Here is a 6,015-nt window from a genome sequence, read left to right on the forward strand (position 1 = left end):
CCACAGCCACGCATGTGCGAATATTCCCAAATTATAGACCATTGTTAGAAATTAACGTAAATATCTTGCAATTAATAGATGATATAAGAAGATATTTAGGAATTAAGCAGTGTTCGAGAACGTTCTATTTATCGTATCTCTTTTAATCGAGAAGACGAATATTTCCTATTTAAAATCTTCGTGCCATTATATTTTAGAATATGGTCTATTAATTGGTTATTAATATTAATCACCAGAATAGTTTGGTAACTTCTAATTACTTAAACTACGATAGAATGCGTGAAATAATACGTAAACTGAGAACATAGAGATTCGCAAATGTTACGTAACAAGAAACTATTCACGGCATTTCAAGCTAGCTCGAATAATAATTCAACAATCATAACATGTTATCCTCTGTACGTATAAACAGAACTTTAATGTAGAATAACAAATTTCCTGACGTACTACATCAGAATTTGTAAAATGTCCCGAGGATATATTTTCATTTTCTAAAATGTTCCGAACGATCCTTTCACCAATATGCGACGATACAAGTACATGCTTTGAAAGAAAATTATTTTTCAAAAGTCGCGTTCGTTTACTTAAAAAATTTGCCTCTAAAATTTAATTATCTCTTTTCGAAAAAGTTTCAGTCTTTCAAATCTGACGATTAGCCTTTTTAATAAACCTAACTATCGTTCAGATATTTTTCACCCGATAAAACGAAATGAGATCACTGCTTTTGTTTTAATCGTGATTTTGAAACAAGAGCTTGAATGTCCTGAAGTGTCGATAAAGTTCCACTGACGTTTCAAGTTACGTTACGTCAATTTCGGTCATACGTGACCGAACGGATCGAACGAAGGTAATCCACGACAAATTATTTTGGGCAAAAGGAACCGCAAACCGCTATCACCAGCTAGAACTACGAAATCATTGTAACGAACAGTTTGGCACAGTCTACGGATATTTCTATCGCATAAAGCGACCACTTACGATGATCGATGATGGAGATTATTATAACTACATAATAACTTATTATATTACCCTATAATGGAAAGATAAATTAAGAAATACATGGTTATAGCCACGTAATCCAAGTCGATATCGTGCTTGAAAATCAATTATGTACGTTGATCTTTTTAACGTGCCAAATTATACGAAACACGATTATAGCCATAGTTTATGAGGTGAATTAGCTTCATAAATGAGCTATAATTATTCTAAGTACGCTGCTATTATCAGAGAACGTACGCACACGGCGATTATGCGAAATTTATAATTAATCCTGATTACGTTGGACAGATTGAATACTTTAAAGAACATAAACGCCATTGAATTTTTTGAAACAAGATTCTAACGAAGTAGATATATATAGTCTATTCTGTTGCAATTTGTAACGAATATGAAAAATGACATATAGAAATTTTCATCCTTCCTATGCGTGAAAATTAGTATCAAGCTTCTTCCACGCGCAATTGCGCTCAATTTGACGATACAATACCGCTTTCCAACGTTTGTGACAACGTGGCGTATCACCAAGTTATTCTCAACGAATGAAGTTCTGTCGAACTAATAGAATTTCTGATACTGCTTCCTCTCGCAATAAGACTATTAAATCATCCTGTTATCAGTTGGTCTCAACAATAAGAGTCTGGATCTTGGTATGAATCGCATAATCTCTATTCCACCGGTAGATACGTATAACAATCATTGACTAAAACGAACCATACAATTTTATGTAGTTTCGCACATTGAGCACATGTTTCAAGTTCGTAATTCTTTTTCATTTTTATCTGTAGCAAAAGGATTTGTTATTGGTGGAGTCGTTGTCACGAAATTTAGAGTAGCAGCTTCTCGAAACTCCACATGAGCCTATAGAGTACATCATATTCTGATTGCTGGTAAAAGTACAATATATGTACCTAAAAAAAAGGAATCTATAGAAAGATACGTAATCTTGTATCGATAAAATTTATTAAATACAACGCATACCAAGCTGCTATATTAAAAGTTTTATCCTAATTAAAAGTTTTTATATTAAAAGTTTTATTATTAAAAGTTTTTATTTTATTAAGATCGTTTCCAAATAACAAATTCAGAGATATTGAACGAGAATATCGTAATATTTCAATCATCGTTTCCGTGTGGCAATAATCTCATATATTCTCCAATGATATAATTTACTGTATCAAAATCTCGTTTCATTTCAGTGACGCTGTGCAACCGGTATACTTTATTATAGTTTACTGATGTAATCGATTTTCAAATATCCGGAAATGAGCCTGTATATTGACACACATGCATGCGCGCGCGCACACCAGTTATGGTCCATTTAGGTCAACTGCCTCTTGTAGTGCTACACAATAACATTCAGCCAATGCTACTTGAGCCTGTTAGGATCATTGTCTTCGAGGATCATGTGAGCTCGCTGTTGATGTGCTTTTTCTTGCTATTTATGTCCTCGAGGATACGCATTAGATACGTCCCTTTCGGCCAGTGCAATTCCCCAAAAGAACATCGATTTGCCATTCCGATCGGGTTTCAACATCCCATATGGGAGATAAAGAAGATTTAGTATCTAGTTCTCTGGCAACCATCGAATAAAATTTTCATTTAACTATGTTGTTGAGTTATTGTGATTAATGTAGCACGTATTTCGAAATCGATTCACGTGTTGTACCTACAAGTTTCGATTCTGGTTAGACTTCTAATCGAATCTTTTTTTCAAATGGATTCGTAGACTGAACTCGTTTCCTTGCTTTCTTCAGTAACAATCAGTCGTAGAACAGTGCAATCTGATGAATTCTTGAAATTTTCTCACTGAATTTTCTTTGTCACGACCGAAAACGCAAATTCACAATTCAAAGAAATATAATTAAATTATATGTAAGGTATCTGGTATCTGCAAGTTTAAGATATAATCTCGAAAATTTAGTTTCAATCAACAAGTAGAAGATTACTACTACTATTACTACCATAGCGTGTCTCACAATCGTTTGGTTCTTTTAAAATTGTCGTAATACGATCGTAAAACCTAGTTTTTCTTTTCGTCATACGTAATTAATGTTCGCAACAGTGTGACGCTTCGATTTAATTGACAAGTTTCCACGTTGCTTGTATCAACGTGAGACAGATTGGATACTCTTGATAAAGAGACAGTTTCTACCAACTATCTTTAGATAAAACCCTTTGAGAGGGATAGATTTTCTGTTACAAAGTAGAAAATTTCTGCTTTGGACAAATATCTTCTGAACGACTAACTCTCGCGAAATATACATGTTCGAGAAAATAACTAACGACATCGTATTCAAAGGAAATGATTATACCACAGACCAGGTATGAGTTATACCAATAATTAATCGCTAGAGAAACAAACTTAAGTTAAGGATCTGAAGGAAGATTGTTATGTAATATTACGTTACGAATATTTATTCCTTTATGTAACTAGATACAAATATACCAAACGAACAATATCACACTTCTTTCATTATAGACTGACATTTTCCCTTCCTTTTCCATCGTAGTTTTGATATAAACGTGTAGACCAAATTTTTAATAAAAGTTCCATTCAGTCCGTACAAGATTCTCCAATAATTAAAATTATTCATGTCCAATGTACAGCTCACGTTTTTACAGTTTATGCACGTACGTATATGACTCTTTAATCATTACTTGAACGTGAAATTCGTATAATGAGTTGATGTTCGGAGTTAACGCTATCCCTGTATTAATCAAATTGATATATCTGATCACTGTCATTTAAGACCGGTAGCACATAGTTTTGCTATCTCCTACGATGGAATCACAAAGGGTGACAAGGATCCTTTGAAATCGTATTGAACGTCGGGATTGCAGAAATAGACTAGTAGGCCTTTGGTTAACTGAAAGTGAAACCTAACCAACTGAAGTCGTGGCGATGGTGCCAGCGATATGTGGATATATTGAGGCCACGTTATAGTATTGTCAAATATAACCCGACACGCTATCGTATATTTTAACGAATAATGTCCGAGATAATGGTGTTACGAGTACGAGCGTTTCAGATAAATGTCTAAAATGCTTTAGGTGCCACTCGCGTTTCGCAAAGTATTCGTTTCAAATATGTAAACTCAGAACGACGAAATATGGTTTTCATTGCTATTTAAGATATAGTGTTTTTTTTTATCCCAACTTAATTACATAAAAATATTTGTTAATACCATTAGCGATATTATCAATAATACGCTTATTATGCAATTTAGATAAAATATTTAGTGAATTTATTGAAACAATTTACTCGAACAAAAAGTTTTGATTAGTAGTTTGTCTATTAAAAATTCTGTCAATGTACCCATCTTTTGCGATGAGTTCACTATGGATTTTTATGCATTGATAGGAAATTTGAAACTGCAAGATTGCACAGAATTCGCATAATATGAAAAAATATGTAAAACAACCAAGGTAGGTGTAGTGTTTTTTACAACACTTGATAGATGAAAACAATTTTTTATCGAGGTTCTATTTTTTAGTCATATTTTTAAAAATACGAATTTGCATAAAAATCCGTAGTGTACTGATGAAGGTTTGAAGTAAAAAAAATATTGCTGTAAAAAGATATATGATAATGCTATGTTAAAAAGGGCAATGTAGCTGCCTTTATGTACTGTATATTGAAACTACATCCAATTCTACGGTAGAGTGATCAAAATGTATTAGTTAAGTTATCGATTTTTTTATTTCTAACAAGATCACAAAAAAGGTGTGTGTGTGTGTGTGTGTGTGTCTTCCATAAAGTTAATTTTTATGTTGCATCTCTACCCTCCAAATTACACAGCTTTGATTGGTAACATTTTGGACGTAACTGTAAAATTATTATTTTTCCTTTTAAATGCTTCATTCTACAATTTAATGAAATAACATATTTTATTTTTGGCCTACTTTTTGTAAAGAAATAATTTTCGAACTTTTTATAGGTTATCCTTTAGATAGATAGATACACAAGTGGTCGTTCACACGTACATTTTACATCAGATTGCGTCATTTAAAATGCAAATTTTCCGAAAATTTAAATTCGATAGTTTCAAAGGAACGTATTATTAAGTACAAAACTTATCGTAAAGTCGACATTTTCGTGACTACAAAATTGTGAACGTGAGTTGTGACAAACGACAATATCGCGAATGTCTATCTTTAAGTGCATCGTTGTAGTAAATGAAACATGAAAATACATATTCCCGCGAACGTGCAATTTTATAAGAGTTTTACTGCGTACGAAGGGAAATAATATTTCCGTTTAACTTCTATTAGATCGAAAAATTTGACAAATTGGAAACTATAGATGTGGATGGTTCTTTCTATGTATAATACATGGCTATTATGGTAAATAATGTGCAACATAGGAAACTTTATATCACCAAAAGTTTTAGAGGGATCAAATTGTATAAATTAAAAATAAAAAAACAAAAAATTATTTCGATTTTGATGTAACTATGCCCTTTTATCATATCATTTATCATATCAGTTTTAAATACCCTCAGGATGCCTAATCTAAGCAGAAAAAATAAAACAGTGGAAATACACAATGTCTACGGACTTTATCGTGTGTCTAGTGACCAACTTAACCCCAATCAGTGAGTTGTAGGATTTAGAAGTTTGGATGATTGACTGCATGTTTAAATATGATTATTTAAACTTAAATACATGTTTGATTGTCACGAATTTGTTAATATTTCAGTTAATCTAAACGTATTTCATACAATTCTTCGACTGAACGCTCCAAATCGTAGAGAGCATATCAAAATCATTGACGAACATAGATCTTATTTGCAATCTTATCGTAATATCATAAGGTTAGATAAATCAAAATAAAACATAATTGCAAATCATTTACCAAAAAGATCACATCAGCCGAAAGGTGACATCGAATTTGTTGAAGTCGTCACATTTTCCAATTTAATACTGATTTTCAAATCACATACAAACAGAAATTATTGCTATACGTTCGCTCCACGATTCAAAAAGCAGAATTCAAAGATGACGTAGAAAAACGCT

Source organism: Bombus impatiens, unplaced genomic scaffold (genome assembly GCF_000188095.3).
Source record: "Bombus impatiens unplaced genomic scaffold, BIMP_2.2 scf_0233, whole genome shotgun sequence".
Lineage (NCBI taxonomy): Eukaryota > Metazoa > Arthropoda > Insecta > Hymenoptera > Apidae > Bombus > Bombus impatiens.